The 17500-nt window shown below is 53.6% G+C and overlaps 1 protein-coding gene across 1 annotated transcript in view; it reads right to left on the minus strand.

Annotated features, from left to right (window-relative positions):
- LOC140374767 (uncharacterized) overlaps positions 1-17500 on the minus strand; it is a 56596-nt gene that overhangs the window by 22293 nt on the left and 16803 nt on the right. The window lies entirely within an intron of this gene.

Genomic DNA, 17500 nt, shown 5'->3' on the forward strand with positions numbered 1-17500 from the left:
GCTAAAGAGGGCTAAAGAGGGGCTGAAGAGGGACTAAAGAGGGGCTAAAGACGGCTAAAGAGGGCTAAAGAGGGGCTGAAGAGGGGCTAAAGAGGGGCTGAAGAGGGGCTAAAGAGGGCTAAAGAGGGGCTAAAGAGGGCTAAAGAGGGCTAAAGAGGGCTAAAGAGGGCTAAAGAGGGGCTGAAGAGGGCTAAAGAGGGGCTGAAGAGGGCTAAAGAGGGCTAAAGAGGGGCTAAAGAGGGCTAAAGAGGGGCTGAAGAGGGCTAAAGAGGGGCTGAAGAGGGCTAAAGAGGGCTAAAGAGGGGCTGAAGAGGGACTAAAGAGGGCTAAAGAGGGGCTGAAGAGGGACTAAAGAGGGGCTAAAGACGGCTAAAGAGGGCTAAAGAGGGGCTGAAGAGGGGCTAAAGAGGGGCTGAAGAGGGACTAAAGAGGGCTAAAGAGGGGCTGAAGAGGGACTAAAGAGGGGCTAAAGACGGCTAAAGAGGGCTAAAGAGGGGCTGAAGAGGGGCTAAAGAGGGCTAAAGAGGGCTAAAGAGGGCTAAAGAGGGCTAAAGAGGGCTAAAGAGGGGCTGAAGAGGGCTAAAGAGGGCTAAAGAGGGGCTAAAGAGGGGCTGAAGAGGGGCTAAAGAGGGCTAAAGAGGGGCTGAAGAGGGCTAAAGAGGGGCTGAAGAGGGCTAAAGAGGGCTAAAGAGGGCTAAAGAGGGGCTGAAGAGGGACTAAAGAGGGCTAAAGAGGGGCTGAAGAGGGACTAAAGAGGGGCTAAAGACGGCTAAAGAGGGCTAAAGAGGGGCTGAAGAGGGGCTAAAGAGGGGCTGAAGAGGGGCTAAAGAGGGCTAAAGAGGGCTAAAGAGGGCTAAAGAGGGGCTGAAGAGGGCTAAAGAGGGCTAAAGAGGGGCTAAAGAGGGGCTGAAGAGGGCTAAAGAGGGGCTGAAGAGGGACTAAAGAGGGGCTAAAGAGGGCTAAAGAGGGCTAAAGAGGGCTAAAGAGGGGCTGAAGAGGGACTAAAGAGGGCCTAAAGAGGGGCTGAAGAGGGACTAAAGAGGGGCTGAAGAGGGACTAAAGAGGGGCTGAAGAGGGCTAAAGAGGGCTAAAGAGGGGCTAAAGAGGGACTAAAGAGGGGCTAAAGAGGGCTAAAGAGGGCTAAAGAGGGGCTAAAGAGGGGCTGAAGAGGGACTAAAGAGGGCTAAAGAGGGGCTGAAGAGGGACTAAAGAGGGCTAAAGAGGGCTAAAGAGGGGCTAAAGAGGGCTAAAGAGGGCTAAAGAGGGGCTGAAGAGGGCTAAAGAGGGCTAAAGAGGGCTAAAGAGGGGCTGAAGAGGGCTAAAGAGGGCTAAAGAGGGCTAAAGAGGGGCTGAAGAGGGGCTGAAGAGGGCTAAAGAGGGCTAAAGAGGGGCTAAAGAGGGACTAAAGAGGGGCTAAAGAGGGACTAAAGAGGGACTAAAGAGGGGCTGAAGAGGGGCTAAAGAGGGGCTGAAGAGGGCTAAAGAGGGCTAAAGAGGGGCTAAAGAGGGACTAAAGAGGGGCTAAAGAGGGCTAAAGAGGGCTAAAGAGGGGCTGAAGAGGGGCTAAAGAGGGGCTGAAGAGGGACTAAAGAGGGCTAAAGAGGGGCTGAAGAGGGACTAAAGAGGGACTAAAGACGGCTAAAGAGGGGCTAAAGAGGGGCTGAAGAGGGGCTAAAGAGGGGCTGAAGAGGGGCTAAAGAGGGCTAAAGAGGGCTAAAGAGGGCTAAAGAGGGGCTGAAGAGGGCTAAAGAGGGCTAAAGAGGGCTAAAGAGGGGCTAAAGAGGGGCTAAAGAGGGCTAAAGAGGGGCTGAAGAGGGCTAAAGAGGGGCTGAAGAGGGCTAAAGAGGGCTAAAGAGGGGCTGAAGAGGGACTAAAGAGGGCTAAAGAGGGGCTGAAGAGGGACTAAAGAGGGGCTAAAGACGGCTAAAGAGGGCTAAAGAGGGGCTGAAGAGGGGCTGAAGAGGGACTAAAGAGGGGCTAAAGACGGCTAAAGAGGGCTAAAGAGGGGCTGAAGAGGGGCTAAAGAGGGGCTGAAGAGGGACTAAAGAGGGCTAAAGAGGGGCTGAAGAGGGCTAAAGAGGGCTAAAGAGGGGCTGAAGAGGGACTAAAGAGGGGCTAAAGACGGCTAAAGAGGGCTAAAGAGGGGCTGAAGAGGGGCTAAAGAGGGGCTGAAGAGGGGCTAAAGAGGGCTAAAGAGGGGCTAAAGAGGGCTAAAGAGGGCTAAAGAGGGCTAAAGAGGGCTAAAGAGGGCTAAAGAGGGGCTGAAGAGGGCTAAAGAGGGGCTGAAGAGGGCTAAAGAGGGCTAAAGAGGGGCTAAAGAGGGCTAAAGAGGGGCTGAAGAGGGCTAAAGAGGGGCTGAAGAGGGCTAAAGAGGGCTAAAGAGGGGCTGAAGAGGGACTAAAGAGGGCTAAAGAGGGGCTGAAGAGGGACTAAAGAGGGGCTAAAGACGGCTAAAGAGGGCTAAAGAGGGGCTGAAGAGGGGCTAAAGAGGGGCTGAAGAGGGACTAAAGAGGGCTAAAGAGGGGCTGAAGAGGGACTAAAGAGGGGCTAAAGACGGCTAAAGAGGGCTAAAGAGGGGCTGAAGAGGGGCTAAAGAGGGCTAAAGAGGGCTAAAGAGGGCTAAAGAGGGCTAAAGAGGGCTAAAGAGGGGCTGAAGAGGGCTAAAGAGGGCTAAAGAGGGGCTAAAGAGGGGCTGAAGAGGGGCTAAAGAGGGCTAAAGAGGGGCTGAAGAGGGCTAAAGAGGGGCTGAAGAGGGCTAAAGAGGGCTAAAGAGGGCTAAAGAGGGGCTGAAGAGGGACTAAAGAGGGCTAAAGAGGGGCTGAAGAGGGACTAAAGAGGGGCTAAAGACGGCTAAAGAGGGCTAAAGAGGGGCTGAAGAGGGGCTAAAGAGGGGCTGAAGAGGGGCTAAAGAGGGCTAAAGAGGGCTAAAGAGGGGCTGAAGAGGGCTAAAGAGGGCTAAAGAGGGGCTAAAGAGGGGCTGAAGAGGGCTAAAGAGGGGCTGAAGAGGGACTAAAGAGGGGCTAAAGAGGGCTAAAGAGGGCTAAAGAGGGCTAAAGAGGGGCTGAAGAGGGACTAAAGAGGGCCTAAAGAGGGGCTGAAGAGGGACTAAAGAGGGGCTGAAGAGGGACTAAAGAGGGGCTGAAGAGGGCTAAAGAGGGCTAAAGAGGGGCTAAAGAGGGACTAAAGAGGGGCTAAAGAGGGCTAAAGAGGGCTAAAGAGGGGCTAAAGAGGGGCTGAAGAGGGACTAAAGAGGGCTAAAGAGGGGCTGAAGAGGGACTAAAGAGGGCTAAAGAGGGCTAAAGAGGGGCTAAAGAGGGCTAAAGAGGGCTAAAGAGGGGCTGAAGAGGGCTAAAGAGGGCTAAAGAGGGCTAAAGAGGGGCTGAAGAGGGCTAAAGAGGGCTAAAGAGGGCTAAAGAGGGGCTGAAGAGGGGCTGAAGAGGGCTAAAGAGGGCTAAAGAGGGGCTAAAGAGGGACTAAAGAGGGGCTAAAGAGGGACTAAAGAGGGACTAAAGAGGGGCTGAAGAGGGGCTAAAGAGGGGCTGAAGAGGGCTAAAGAGGGCTAAAGAGGGGCTAAAGAGGGACTAAAGAGGGGCTAAAGAGGGGCTAAAGAGGGCTAAAGAGGGGCTGAAGAGGGGCTAAAGAGGGGCTGAAGAGGGACTAAAGAGGGCTAAAGAGGGGCTGAAGAGGGACTAAAGAGGGGCTAAAGACGGCTAAAGAGGGGCTAAAGAGGGGCTGAAGAGGGGCTAAAGAGGGGCTGAAGAGGGGCTAAAGAGGGCTAAAGAGGGCTAAAGAGGGCTAAAGAGGGGCTGAAGAGGGCTAAAGAGGGCTAAAGAGGGGCTAAAGAGGGGCTGAAGAGGGCTAAAGAGGGGCTGAAGAGGGCTAAAGAGGGCTAAAGAGGGACTAAAGAGGGCTAAAGAGGGGCTGAAGAGGGACTAAAGAGGGGCTAAAGACGGCTAAAGAGGGCTAAAGAGGGGCTGAAGAGGGGCTAAAGAGGGGCTGAAGAGGGGCTAAAGAGGGCTAAAGAGGGGCTGAAGAGGGACTAAAGAGGGGCTAAAGACGGCTAAAGAGGGCTAAAGAGGGGCTGAAGAGGGGCTAAAGAGGGGCTGAAGAGGGGCTAAAGAGGGCTAAAGAGGGCTAAAGAGGGCTAAAGAGGGGCTGAAGAGGGCTAAAGAGGGCTAAAGAGGGGCTAAAGAGGGGCTGAAGAGGGGCTAAAGAGGGCTAAAGAGGGGCTGAAGAGGGACTAAAGAGGGGCTAAAGAGGGCTATAGAGGGCTAAAGAGGGCTAAAGAGGGCTAAAGAGGGGCTGAAGAGGGACTAAAGAGGGCCTAAAGAGGGGCTGAAGAGGAATAAAGAGGGCTAAAAAGGGGCTAAAGAGGGCTAAAGAGGGGCTAAAGAGGGACTAAAGAGGGCTAAAGAGGGCTACAGAGGGGCTAAAGAGGGACTAAAGAGGGACTAAAGAGGGCTGAAGAGGGGCTGAAGAGGGGCTAAAGAGGGACTAAATAGGGGCTGAAGAGGGCTAAAGAGGGGCTGAAGAGGAATAAAGAGGGCTAAAAAGGGGCTAAAGAGGACTAAAGAGGGACTAAAGAGGGGCTGAAGAGGGCTAAAGAGGGGCTAAAGAGGGACTAAAGAGGGGCTAAAGAGGGCTAAAGAGGGCTAAAGAGGGGCTAAAGAGGGGCTAAAGAGGGACTAAAGAGGGGCTAAAGAGGGGCTGAAGAGGGCTAAAGAGGGCTAAAGAGGGCTAAAGAGGGGCTAAAGAGGGCTAAAGAGGGGCTAAAGAGGGGCTAAAGAGGGACTAAAGAGGGCTAAAGAGGGCTAAAGAGGGGCTAAAGAGGGGCTGAAGAGGGGCTGAAGAGGGACTAAAGAGGGCCTAAAGAGGGGCTGAAGAGGGCTAAAGAGGGCTAAAGAGGGCTAAAGAGGGGCTAAAGAGGGACTAAAGAGGGGCTAAAGAGGGACTAAAGAGGGACTAAAGAGGGCTAAAGAGGGCTAAAGAGGGGCTAAAGAGGGGCTGAAGAGGGGCTGAAGAGGGACTAAAGAGGGCCTAAAGAGGGGCTGAAGAGGGCTAAAGAGGGCTGAAGAGGGTGTAAAGCGGGTCTAAAGCGGGTGTAAAGCGGGTCTAAAGCGGGTCTAAAGCGGGACTAAAGCGGGTCTAAAGCGGGTCTAAAGCGGGTCTAAAGCGGGTCTATAGCGGGTCTATAGCGGATCTAAAGCGGGACTAAAGAAGGTGTAAAGCGGGACTAAAGGGAGTCTAAAGCGGGTGTAAAGCGGGTCTATAGCGGGTCTAAAGCAGGTCTAAAGCGGGACTAAAGGGGGTCTAAAGCGGGTGTAAAGCGGGTGTAAAGCGGGTCTAAAGCGGGTGTAAAGCGGGACTAAAGCGGGTGTAAAGCGGATGTAAAGCGGGTCTAAAGCGGGACTAAAGCGGGACTAAAGCGGGTCTAAAGCGGGTCTAAAGCGGGTGTAAAGCGGGTCTAAAGCGGGACTAAAGCGGGTCTAAAGTGGGCTAAAGCGGGTCTAAAGCGGGTCTAAAGCGGGTCTAAAGCGGGTCTAAAGCGGGTCTAAAGAGGGTCTAAAGCGGGACTAAAGCGGGTCTAAAGCGGGTCTAAAGCGGGACTAAAGCGGGACTAAAGCGGGTCTAAAGCGGGTCTAAAGCGGGTCTAAACCGGGTCTAAAGCGGGACTAAAGCGGGTCTAAAGCAGGTCTAAAGCGGGTCTAAAGCGGGTCTAAAGCGTGTCTAAAGCGGGACTAAAGGGGGTCTAAAGCGGGTGTAAAGCGGGTGTAAAGTGGGTGTAAAGCGGGTCTAAAGCGGGTGTAAAGCGGGTCTAAAGCGGGACTAAAGCGGGTGTAAAGCGGGTGTAAAGCGGGTCTAAAGCGGGACTAAAGCGGGACTAAAGCGGGTCTAAAGCGGGTCTAAAGCGGGTCTAAAGCGGGACTAAAGCGGGACTAAAGCGGGTCTAAAGCGGGACTAAAGCGGGTCTAAAGCAGGTCTAAAGCAGGTCTAAAGCGGGTCTAAAGCGGGTCTAAAGCGGGACTAAAGGGGGTCTAAAGCGGGTGTAAAGCGGGTGTAAAGCGGGTGTAAAGCGGGTCTAAAGCGGGTCTAAAGCGGGACTAAAGCGGGTCTAAAGCGGGTCTAAAGCGGGTCTAAAGCGGGGCTAAAGAGGAGCTAAAGCGGGTCTAAAGCGGGTCTAAAGCGGGTCTAAAACAGGACTAAAGCGGGACTAAAGCGGGTCTAAAGCAGGACTAAAGCGCGACTAAAGCGGGTCTAAAGCGGGACTAAAGCGGGTGTAAAGCGGATGTAAAGCGGGTCTAAAGCGGGACTAAAGCGGGACTAAAGCGGGTCTAAAGCGGGTCTAAAGCGGGTCTAAAGCGGGTCTAAAGCGGGTCTAAAGCGGGTCTAAAGCGGGACTAAAGCGGGTCTAAAGCGGGTCTAAAGCGGGTCTAAAGCGGGTGTAAAGCGGGTCTAAAGCGGGTGTAAAGCGGGTCTAAAGCGGGTCTAAAGCGGGACTAAAGCGGGTCTAAAGCGGGTCTAAAGCGGGTCTAAAGCGGGACTAAAGCGGGTCTAAAGCGGGTCTAAAGCGGGTCTAAAGCGGGTCTATAGCGGGTCTATAGCGGATCTAAAGCGGGACTAAAGAAGGTGTAAAGCGGGACTAAAGGGAGTCTAAAGCGGGTGTAAAGCGGGTCTATAGCGGGTCTAAAGCGGGTCTAAAGCAGGTCTAAAGCGGGACTAAAGGGGGTCTAAAGCGGGTGTAAAGCGGGTGTAAAGCGGGTCTAAAGCGGGTGTAAAGCGGGACTAAAGCGGGTGTAAAGCGGATGTAAAGCGGGTCTAAAGCGGGACTAAAGCGGGACTAAAGCGGGTCTAAAGTGGGTCTAAAGCGGGTGTAAAGCGGGTCTAAAGCGGGACTAAAGCGGGTCTAAAGTGGGCTAAAGCGGGTCTAAAGCGGGTCTAAAGCGGGTCTAAAGCGGGTCTAAAGCGGGTCTAAAGCGGGACTAAAGCGGGTCTAAAGCGGGTCTAAAGCGGGACTAAAGCGGGACTAAAGCGGGTCTAAAGCGGGTCTAAAGCGGGTCTAAAGCGGGTCTAAAGCGGGTCTAAAGCGGGTCTAAAGCGGGTCTAAAGCGGGACTAAAGCGGGTCTAAAGCAGGTCTAAAGCTGGTCTAAAGCGGGTCTAAAGCGTGTCTAAAGCGGGACTAAAGGGGGTCTAAAGCGGGTGTAAAGCGGGTGTAAAGCGGGTGTAAAGCGGGTCTAAAGCGGGTCTAAAGCGGGACTAAAGCGGGTGTAAAGCGGGTGTAAAGCGGGTCTAAAGCGGGACTAAAGCGGGACTAAAGCGGGTCTAAAGCGGGTCTAAAGCGGGTCTAAAGCGGGACTAAAGCGGGACTAAAGCGGGTCTAAAGCGGGACTAAAGCAGGACTAAAGCAGGTCTAAAGCGGGTCTAAAGCGGGTCTAAAGCGGGACTAAAGGGGGTCTAAAGCGGGTGTAAAGCGGGTGTAAAGCGGGTGTAAAGCGGGTCTAAAGCGGGACTAAAGCGGGACTAAAGCGGGTCTAAAGCGGGTCTAAAGCGGGTCTAAAGCGGGGCTAAAGAGGAGCTAAAGCGGGTCTAAAGCGGGTCTAAAACAGGACTAAAGCGGGACTAAAGCGGGTCTAAAGCAGGACTAAAGCGCGACTAAAGCGGGTCTAAAGCGGGACTAAAGCGGGTGTAAAGCGGATGTAAAGCGGGTCTAAAGCGGGACTAAAGCGGGTGTAAAGCGGGTGTAAAGCGGGTCTAAAGCGGGACTAAAGCGGGACTAAAGCGGGTCTAAAGCGGGTCTAAAGCGGGTCTAAAGCGGGACTAAAGCGGGACTAAAGCGGGTCTAAAGCGGGACTAAAGCGGGTCTAAAGCGGGTCTAAAGCGGGTCTAAAGCGGGTCTAAAGCGGGTCTAAAGCGAGACTAAAGGGGGTCTAAAGCGGGTGTAAAGCGGGTGTAAAGCGGGTGTAAAGCGGGACTAAAGGGGGTCTAAAGCGGGTCTAAAGCGGGTGTAAAGCGGGTGTAAAGCGGGTGTAAAGCGGGTCTAAAGCGGGACTAAAGCGGGACTAAAGCGGGTCTAAAGCGGGTCTAAAGCGGGTCTAAAGCGGGGCTAAAGAGGAGCTAAAGCGGGTCTAAAGCGGGTCTAAAACAGGACTAAAGGGGGTCTAAAGCGGGTGTAAAGCGGGTGTAAAGCGGGTGTAAAGCGGGTCTAAAGCGGGACTAAAGCGGGACTAAAGCGGGTCTAAAGCGGGTCTAAAGCGGGTCTAAAGCGGGGCTAAAGAGGAGCTAAAGCGGGTCTAAAGCGGGTCTAAAACAGGACTAAAGCGGGACTAAAGCGGGTCTAAAGCAGGACTAAAGCGCGACTAAAGCGGGTCTAAAGCGGGACTAAAGCGGGTGTAAAGCGGATGTAAAGCGGGTCTAAAGCGGGACTAAAGCGGGTGTAAAGCGGGTGTAAAGCGGGTCTAAAGCGGGACTAAAGCGGGACTAAAGCGGGTCTAAAGCGGGTCTAAAGCGGGTCTAAAGCGGGACTAAAGCGGGACTAAAGCGGGTCTAAAGCGGGACTAAAGCGGGTCTAAAGCGGGTCTAAAGCGGGTCTAAAGCGGGTCTAAAGCGAGACTAAAGGGGGTCTAAAGCGGGTGTAAAGCGGGTGTAAAGCGGGTGTAAAGCGGGTCTAAAGCGGGTCTAAAGCGGGACTAAAGCGGGTCTAAAGCGGGTCTAAAGCGGGTCTAAAGCGGGGCTAAAGAGGAGCTAAAGCGGGTCTAAAGCGGGTCTAAAGCGGGTCTAAAACAGGACTAAAGCGGGACTAAAGCGGGTCTAAAGCAGGACTAAAGCGCGACTAAAGCGGGTCTAAAGCGGGACTAAAGCGGGTGAAAAGCGGATGTAAAGCGGGTCTAAAGCGGGACTAAAGCGGGACTAAAGCGGGTCTAAAGCGGGTCTAAAGCGGGTCTAAAGCGGGTCTAAAGCGGGACTAAAGCGGGTCTAAAGCGGGTCTAAAGCGGGTGTAAAGCGGGTCTAAAGCGGGTGTAAAGCGGGTCTAAAGCGGGTCTAAAGCGGGACTAAAGCGGGTCTAAAGCGGGTCTAAAGCGGGTCTAAAGCGGGACTAAAGCGGGTCTAAAGCGGGTCTAAAGCGGGTCTAAAGCGGGTCTATAGCGGGTCTATAGCGGATCTAAAGCGGGACTAAAGAAGGTGTAAAGCGGGACTAAAGGGAGTCTAAAGCGGGTGTAAAGCGGGTCTATAGCGGGTCTAAAGCGGGTCTAAAGCAGGTCTAAAGCGGGACTAAAGGGGGTCTAAAGCGGGTGTAAAGCGGGTGTAAAGCGGGTCTAAAGCGGGTCTAAAGCAGGTCTAAAGCGGGACTAAAGGGGGTCTAAAGCGGGTGTAAAGCGGGTGTAAAGCGGGTCTAAAGCGGGTGTAAAGCGGGACTAAAGCGGGTGTAAAGCGGATGTAAAGCGGGTCTAAAGCGGGACTAAAGCGGGTCTAAAGCGGGTCTAAAGCGGGTGTAAAGCGGGTCTAAAGCGGGACTAAAGCGGGTCTAAAGTGGGCTAAAGCGGGTCTAAAGCGGGTCTAAAGCGGGTCTAAAGCGGGTCTAAAGCGGGTCTAAAGCGGGTCTAAAGCGGGACTAAAGCGGGTCTAAAGCGGGTCTAAAGCGGGACTAAAGCGGGACTAAAGCGGGTCTAAAGCGGGTCTAAAGCGGGTCTAAAGCGGGTCTAAAGCGGGACTAAAGCGGGTCTAAAGCGGGTCTAAAGCGGGTCTAAAGCGGGTCTAAAGCGGGACTAAAGGGGGTCTAAAGCGGGTGTAAAGCGGGTGTAAAGCGGGTGTAAAGCGGGTCTAAAGCGGGTCTAAAGCGGGACTAAAGCGGGTGTAAAGCGGGTGTAAAGCGGGTCTAAAGCGGGACTAAAGCGGGACTAAAGCGGGTCTAAAGCGGGTCTAAAGCGGGTCTAAAGCGGGACTAAAGCGGGACTAAAGCGGGTCTAAAGCGGGACTAAAGCGGGTCTAAAGCAGGTCTAAAGCAGGTCTAAAGCGGGTCTAAAGCGGGTCTAAAGCGGGACTAAAGGGGGTCTAAAGCGGGTGTAAAGCGGGTGTAAAGCGGGTGTAAAGCGGGTCTAAAGCGGGACTAAAGCGGGACTAAAGCGGGTCTAAAGCGGGTCTAAAGCGGGGCTAAAGAGGAGCTAAAGCGGGTCTAAAGCGGGTCTAAAACAGGACTAAAGCGGGACTAAAGCGGGTCTAAAGCAGGACTAAAGCGCGACTAAAGCGGGTCTAAAGCGGGACTAAAGCGGGTGTAAAGCGGATGTAAAGCGGGTCTAAAGCGGGACTAAAGCGGGACTAAAGCGGGTCTAAAGCGGGTCTAAAGCGGGTGTAAAGCGGGTCTAAAGCGGGACTAAAGCGGGTCTAAAGTGGGCTAAAGCGGGTCTAAAGCGGGTCTAAAGCGGGTCTAAAGCGGGTCTAAAGCGGGTCTAAAGCGGGACTAAAGCGGGTCTAAAGCGGGTCTAAAGCGGGACTAAAGCGGGACTAAAGCGGGTCTAAAGCGGGTCTAAAGCGGGTCTAAAGCGGGTCTAAAGCGGGACTAAAGCGGGTCTAAAGCGGGACTAAAGCGGGACTAAAGCGGGTCTAAAGCGGGACTAAAGCGGGTCTAAAGCAGGTCTAAAGCGGGTCTAAAGCGGGTCTAAAGCGTGTCTAAAGCGGGACTAAAGGGGGTCTAAAGCGGGTGTAAAGCGGGTGTAAAGCGGGTATAAAGCGGGTCTAAAGCGGGTGTAAAGCGGGTCTAAAGCGGGACTAAAGCGGGTGTAAAGCGGGTGTAAAGCGGGTCTAAAGCGGGACTAAAGCGGGACTAAAGCGGGTCTAAAGCGGGTCTAAAGCGGGTCTAAAGCGGGACTAAAGCGGGACTAAAGCGGGTCTAAAGCGGGACTAAAGCGGGTCTAAAGCAGGTCTAAAGCGGGTCTAAAGCGGGTCTAAAGCGGGACTAAAGGGGGTCTAAAGCGGGTGTAAAGCGGGTGTAAAGCGGGTGTAAAGCGGGTCTAAAGCGGGACTAAAGCGGGACTAAAGCGGGTCTAAAGCGGGTCTAAAGCGGGGCTAAAGAGGAGCTAAAGCGGGTCTAAAGCGGGTCTAAAGCGGGTCTAAAACAGGACTAAAGCGGGACTAAAGCGGGTCTAAAGCAGGACTAAAGCGCGACTAAAGCGGGTCTAAAGCGAGTCTAAAGCGGGTCTAAAGCGGGTCTAAAGCGGGTCTAAAGCGGGACTAAAGCGGGTCTAAAGCGGGTCTAAAGCGGGACTAAAGCGGGGCTAAAGAGGGTCTAAAGCGGGCGTAAAGTGGGACTAAATCGGGCCTAAAGCGGGTCTAAAGCGGGTGTAAAGCGGGTCTAAAGCGGGTCTAAAGCGGGACTAAAGCGGGTCTAAAGCGGGTCTAAAGCGGGTCTAAAGCGGGTCTAAAGCGGGACTAAAGCGGGTCTAAAGCGGGTCTAAAGCGGGTCTAAAGCAGGTCTAAAGCGGGGCTAAAGAGGAGCTAAAGCGGGACTAAAGCGGGTCTAAAGCGGGTCAAAAGCGGGGCTAAAGAGGAGCTAAAGCGGGTCTAAAGCGGGTCTAAAGCGGGTGTAAAGCGGGTCTAAAGCGGGACTAAAGCGGGTCTAAAGCGGGGCTAAAGAGGAGCTAAAGCGGGTCTAAAGCGGGTCTAAAGCGGGACTAAAGCGGGTCTAAAGCGGGTCTAAAGCGGGTCTAAAGCGGGGCTAAAGAGGAGCTAAAGCGGGTCTAAAGCGGGTCTAAAGCGGGTCTAAAGCGGGACTAAAGCGGGACTAAAGCGGGTCTAAAGCGGGACTAAAGCGGGACTAAAGCGGGTCTAAAGCGGGTCTAAAGCGGGTCTAAAGCGGGACTAAAGCGGGTCTAAAGCGGGTCTAAAGCGGGTCTAAAGCGGGTCTAAAGCGGGACTAAAGCGGGTCTAAAGCGGGTCCAAAGCGGGACCAAAGCGGGTCTAAAGCGGGACTAAAGCGGGACTAAAGCGGGACTAAAGCGGGTCTAAAGCGGGTCCAAAGCGGGACTAAAGCGGGTCTAAAGCGGGACTAAAGCGGGTCTAAAGCGGGTCCAAAGCGGGACTAAAGCGGGTCTAAAGCGGGACTAAAGCGGGTCACCTGGAACAGGACCGGGACTAAAGCGGGTCTAAAGCGGGTCTAAAGCGGGTCTATAGCGGGTCTATAGCGGATCTAAAGCGGGACTAAAGAAGGTGTAAAGCGGGACTAAAGGGAGTCTAAAGCGGGTGTAAAGCGGGTCTATAGCGGGTCTAAAGCAGGTCTAAAGCGGGACTAAAGGGGGTCTAAAGCGGGTGTAAAGCGGGTGTAAAGCGGGTCTAAAGCGGGTGTAAAGCGGGACTAAAGCGGGTGTAAAGCGGATGTAAAGCGGGTCTAAAGCGGGACTAAAGCGGGACTAAAGCGGGTCTAAAGCGGGTCTAAAGCGGGTGTAAAGCGGGTCTAAAGCGGGACTAAAGCGGGTCTAAAGTGGGCTAAAGCGGGTCTAAAGCGGGTCTAAAGCGGGTCTAAAGCGGGTCTAAAGCGGGTCTAAAGAGGGTCTAAAGCGGGACTAAAGCGGGTCTAAAGCGGGTCTAAAGCGGGACTAAAGCGGGACTAAAGCGGGTCTAAAGCGGGTCTAAAGCGGGTCTAAACCGGGTCTAAAGCGGGACTAAAGCGGGTCTAAAGCAGGTCTAAAGCGGGTCTAAAGCGGGTCTAAAGCGTGTCTAAAGCGGGACTAAAGGGGGTCTAAAGCGGGTGTAAAGCGGGTGTAAAGTGGGTGTAAAGCGGGTCTAAAGCGGGTGTAAAGCGGGTCTAAAGCGGGACTAAAGCGGGTGTAAAGCGGGTGTAAAGCGGGTCTAAAGCGGGACTAAAGCGGGACTAAAGCGGGTCTAAAGCGGGTCTAAAGCGGGTCTAAAGCGGGACTAAAGCGGGACTAAAGCGGGTCTAAAGCGGGACTAAAGCGGGTCTAAAGCAGGTCTAAAGCAGGTCTAAAGCGGGTCTAAAGCGGGTCTAAAGCGGGACTAAAGGGGGTCTAAAGCGGGTGTAAAGCGGGTGTAAAGCGGGTGTAAAGCGGGTCTAAAGCGGGTCTAAAGCGGGACTAAAGCGGGTCTAAAGCGGGTCTAAAGCGGGTCTAAAGCGGGGCTAAAGAGGAGCTAAAGCGGGTCTAAAGCGGGTCTAAAGCGGGTCTAAAACAGGACTAAAGCGGGACTAAAGCGGGTCTAAAGCAGGACTAAAGCGCGACTAAAGCGGGTCTAAAGCGGGACTAAAGCGGGTGTAAAGCGGATGTAAAGCGGGTCTAAAGCGGGACTAAAGCGGGACTAAAGCGGGTCTAAAGCGGGTCTAAAGCGGGTCTAAAGCGGGTCTAAAGCGGGTCTAAAGCGGGTCTAAAGCGGGACTAAAGCGGGTCTAAAGCGGGTCTAAAGCGGGTCTAAAGCGGGTGTAAAGCGGGTCTAAAGCGGGTGTAAAGCGGGTCTAAAGCGGGTCTAAAGCGGGACTAAAGCGGGTCTAAAGCGGGTCTAAAGCGGGTCTAAAGCGGGACTAAAGCGGGTCTAAAGCGGGTCTAAAGCGGGTCTAAAGCGGGTCTATAGCGGGTCTATAGCGGATCTAAAGCGGGACTAAAGAAGGTGTAAAGCGGGACTAAAGGGAGTCTAAAGCGGGTGTAAAGCGGGTCTATAGCGGGTCTAAAGCGGGTCTAAAGCAGGTCTAAAGCGGGACTAAAGGGGGTCTAAAGCGGGTGTAAAGCGGGTGTAAAGCGGGTCTAAAGCGGGTGTAAAGCGGGACTAAAGCGGGTGTAAAGCGGATGTAAAGCGGGTCTAAAGCGGGACTAAAGCGGGACTAAAGCGGGTCTAAAGTGGGTCTAAAGCGGGTGTAAAGCGGGTCTAAAGCGGGACTAAAGCGGGTCTAAAGTGGGCTAAAGCGGGTCTAAAGCGGGTCTAAAGCGGGTCTAAAGCGGGTCTAAAGCGGGTCTAAAGCGGGACTAAAGCGGGTCTAAAGCGGGTCTAAAGCGGGACTAAAGCGGGACTAAAGCGGGTCTAAAGCGGGTCTAAAGCGGGTCTAAAGCGGGTCTAAAGCGGGTCTAAAGCGGGTCTAAAGCGGGTCTAAAGCGGGACTAAAGCGGGTCTAAAGCAGGTCTAAAGCTGGTCTAAAGCGGGTCTAAAGCGTGTCTAAAGCGGGACTAAAGGGGGTCTAAAGCGGGTGTAAAGCGGGTGTAAAGCGGGTGTAAAGCGGGTCTAAAGCGGGTCTAAAGCGGGACTAAAGCGGGTGTAAAGCGGGTGTAAAGCGGGTCTAAAGCGGGACTAAAGCGGGACTAAAGCGGGTCTAAAGCGGGTCTAAAGCGGGTCTAAAGCGGGACTAAAGCGGGACTAAAGCGGGTCTAAAGCGGGACTAAAGCAGGACTAAAGCAGGTCTAAAGCGGGTCTAAAGCGGGTCTAAAGCGGGACTAAAGGGGGTCTAAAGCGGGTGTAAAGCGGGTGTAAAGCGGGTGTAAAGCGGGTCTAAAGCGGGACTAAAGCGGGACTAAAGCGGGTCTAAAGCGGGTCTAAAGCGGGTCTAAAGCGGGGCTAAAGAGGAGCTAAAGCGGGTCTAAAGCGGGTCTAAAACAGGACTAAAGCGGGACTAAAGCGGGTCTAAAGCAGGACTAAAGCGCGACTAAAGCGGGTCTAAAGCGGGACTAAAGCGGGTGTAAAGCGGATGTAAAGCGGGTCTAAAGCGGGACTAAAGCGGGTGTAAAGCGGGTGTAAAGCGGGTCTAAAGCGGGACTAAAGCGGGACTAAAGCGGGTCTAAAGCGGGTCTAAAGCGGGTCTAAAGCGGGACTAAAGCGGGACTAAAGCGGGTCTAAAGCGGGACTAAAGCGGGTCTAAAGCGGGTCTAAAGCGGGTCTAAAGCGGGTCTAAAGCGGGTCTAAAGCGAGACTAAAGGGGGTCTAAAGCGGGTGTAAAGCGGGTGTAAAGCGGGTGTAAAGCGGGACTAAAGGGGGTCTAAAGCGGGTCTAAAGCGGGTGTAAAGCGGGTGTAAAGCGGGTGTAAAGCGGGTCTAAAGCGGGACTAAAGCGGGACTAAAGCGGGTCTAAAGCGGGTCTAAAGCGGGTCTAAAGCGGGGCTAAAGAGGAGCTAAAGCGGGTCTAAAGCGGGTCTAAAACAGGACTAAAGGGGGTCTAAAGCGGGTGTAAAGCGGGTGTAAAGCGGGTGTAAAGCGGGTCTAAAGCGGGACTAAAGCGGGACTAAAGCGGGTCTAAAGCGGGTCTAAAGCGGGTCTAAAGCGGGGCTAAAGAGGAGCTAAAGCGGGTCTAAAGCGGGTCTAAAACAGGACTAAAGCGGGACTAAAGCGGGTCTAAAGCAGGACTAAAGCGCGACTAAAGCGGGTCTAAAGCGGGACTAAAGCGGGTGTAAAGCGGATGTAAAGCGGGTCTAAAGCGGGACTAAAGCGGGTGTAAAGCGGGTGTAAAGCGGGTCTAAAGCGGGACTAAAGCGGGACTAAAGCGGGTCTAAAGCGGGTCTAAAGCGGGTCTAAAGCGGGACTAAAGCGGGACTAAAGCGGGTCTAAAGCGGGACTAAAGCGGGTCTAAAGCGGGTCTAAAGCGGGTCTAAAGCGGGTCTAAAGCGAGACTAAAGGGGGTCTAAAGCGGGTGTAAAGCGGGTGTAAAGCGGGTGTAAAGCGGGTCTAAAGCGGGTCTAAAGCGGGACTAAAGCGGGTCTAAAGCGGGTCTAAAGCGGGTCTAAAGCGGGGCTAAAGAGGAGCTAAAGCGGGTCTAAAGCGGGTCTAAAGCGGGTCTAAAACAGGACTAAAGCGGGACTAAAGCGGGTCTAAAGCAGGACTAAAGCGCGACTAAAGCGGGTCTAAAGCGGGACTAAAGCGGGTGAAAAGCGGATGTAAAGCGGGTCTAAAGCGGGACTAAAGCGGGACTAAAGCGGGTCTAAAGCGGGTCTAAAGCGGGTCTAAAGCGGGTCTAAAGCGGGACTAAAGCGGGTCTAAAGCGGGTCTAAAGCGGGTGTAAAGCGGGTCTAAAGCGGGTGTAAAGCGGGTCTAAAGCGGGTCTAAAGCGGGACTAAAGCGGGTCTAAAGCGGGTCTAAAGCGGGTCTAAAGCGGGACTAAAGCGGGTCTAAAGCGGGTCTAAAGCGGGTCTAAAGCGGGTCTATAGCGGGTCTATAGCGGATCTAAAGCGGGACTAAAGAAGGTGTAAAGCGGGACTAAAGGGAGTCTAAAGCGGGTGTAAAGCGGGTCTATAGCGGGTCTAAAGCGGGTCTAAAGCAGGTCTAAAGCGGGACTAAAGGGGGTCTAAAGCGGGTGTAAAGCGGGTGTAAAGCGGGTCTAAAGCGGGTCTAAAGCAGGTCTAAAGCGGGACTAAAGGGGGTCTAAAGCGGGTGTAAAGCGGGTGTAAAGCGGGTCTAAAGCGGGTGTAAAGCGGGACTAAAGCGGGTGTAAAGCGGATGTAAAGCGGGTCTAAAGCGGGACTAAAGCGGGTCTAAAGCGGGTCTAAAGCGGGTGTAAAGCGGGTCTAAAGCGGGACTAAAGCGGGTCTAAAGTGGGCTAAAGCGGGTCTAAAGCGGGTCTAAAGCGGGTCTAAAGCGGGTCTAAAGCGGGTCTAAAGCGGGTCTAAAGCGGGACTAAAGCGGGTCTAAAGCGGGTCTAAAGCGGGACTAAAGCGGGACTAAAGCGGGTCTAAAGCGGGTCTAAAGCGGGTCTAAAGCGGGTCTAAAGCGGGACTAAAGCGGGTCTAAAGCGGGTCTAAAGCGGGTCTAAAGCGGGTCTAAAGCGGGACTAAAGGGGGTCTAAAGCGGGTGTAAAGCGGGTGTAAAGCGGGTGTAAAGCGGGTCTAAAGCGGGTCTAAAGCGGGACTAAAGCGGGTGTAAAGCGGGTGTAAAGCGGGTCTAAAGCGGGACTAAAGCGGGACTAAAGCGGGTCTAAAGCGGGTCTAAAGCGGGTCTAAAGCGGGACTAAAGCGGGACTAAAGCGGGTCTAAAGCGGGACTAAAGCGGGTCTAAAGCAGGTCTAAAGCAGGTCTAAAGCGGGTCTAAAGCGGGTCTAAAGCGGGACTAAAGGGGGTCTAAAGCGGGTGTAAAGCGGGTGTAAAGCGGGTGTAAAGCGGGTCTAAAGCGGGACTAAAGCGGGACTAAAGCGGGTCTAAAGCGGGTCTAAAGCGGGGCTAAAGAGGAGCTAAAGCGGGTCTAAAGCGGGTCTAAAACAGGACTAAAGCGGGACTAAAGCGGGTCTAAAGCAGGACTAAAGCGCGACTAAAGCGGGTCTAAAGCGGGACTAAAGCGGGTGTAAAGCGGATGTAAAGCGGGTCTAAAGCGGGACTAAAGCGGGACTAAAGCGGGTCTAAAGCGGGTCTAAAGCGGGTGTAAAGCGGGTCTAAAGCGGGACTAAAGCGGGTCTAAAGTGGGCTAAAGCGGGTCTAAAGCGGGTCTAAAGCGGGTCTAAAGCGGGTCTAAAGCGGGTCTAAAGCGGGACTAAAGCGGGTCTAAAGCGGGTCTAAAGCGGGACTAAAGCGGGACTAAAGCGGGTCTAAAGCGGGTC

Source organism: Eucyclogobius newberryi, unplaced genomic scaffold (genome assembly GCF_026437365.1).
Source record: "Eucyclogobius newberryi isolate DKJ021-1_F unplaced genomic scaffold, fEucNew1.0.hap1 SCAF_31, whole genome shotgun sequence".
Classification (NCBI taxonomy): Eukaryota; Metazoa; Chordata; class Actinopteri; order Gobiiformes; family Gobiidae; genus Eucyclogobius; species Eucyclogobius newberryi.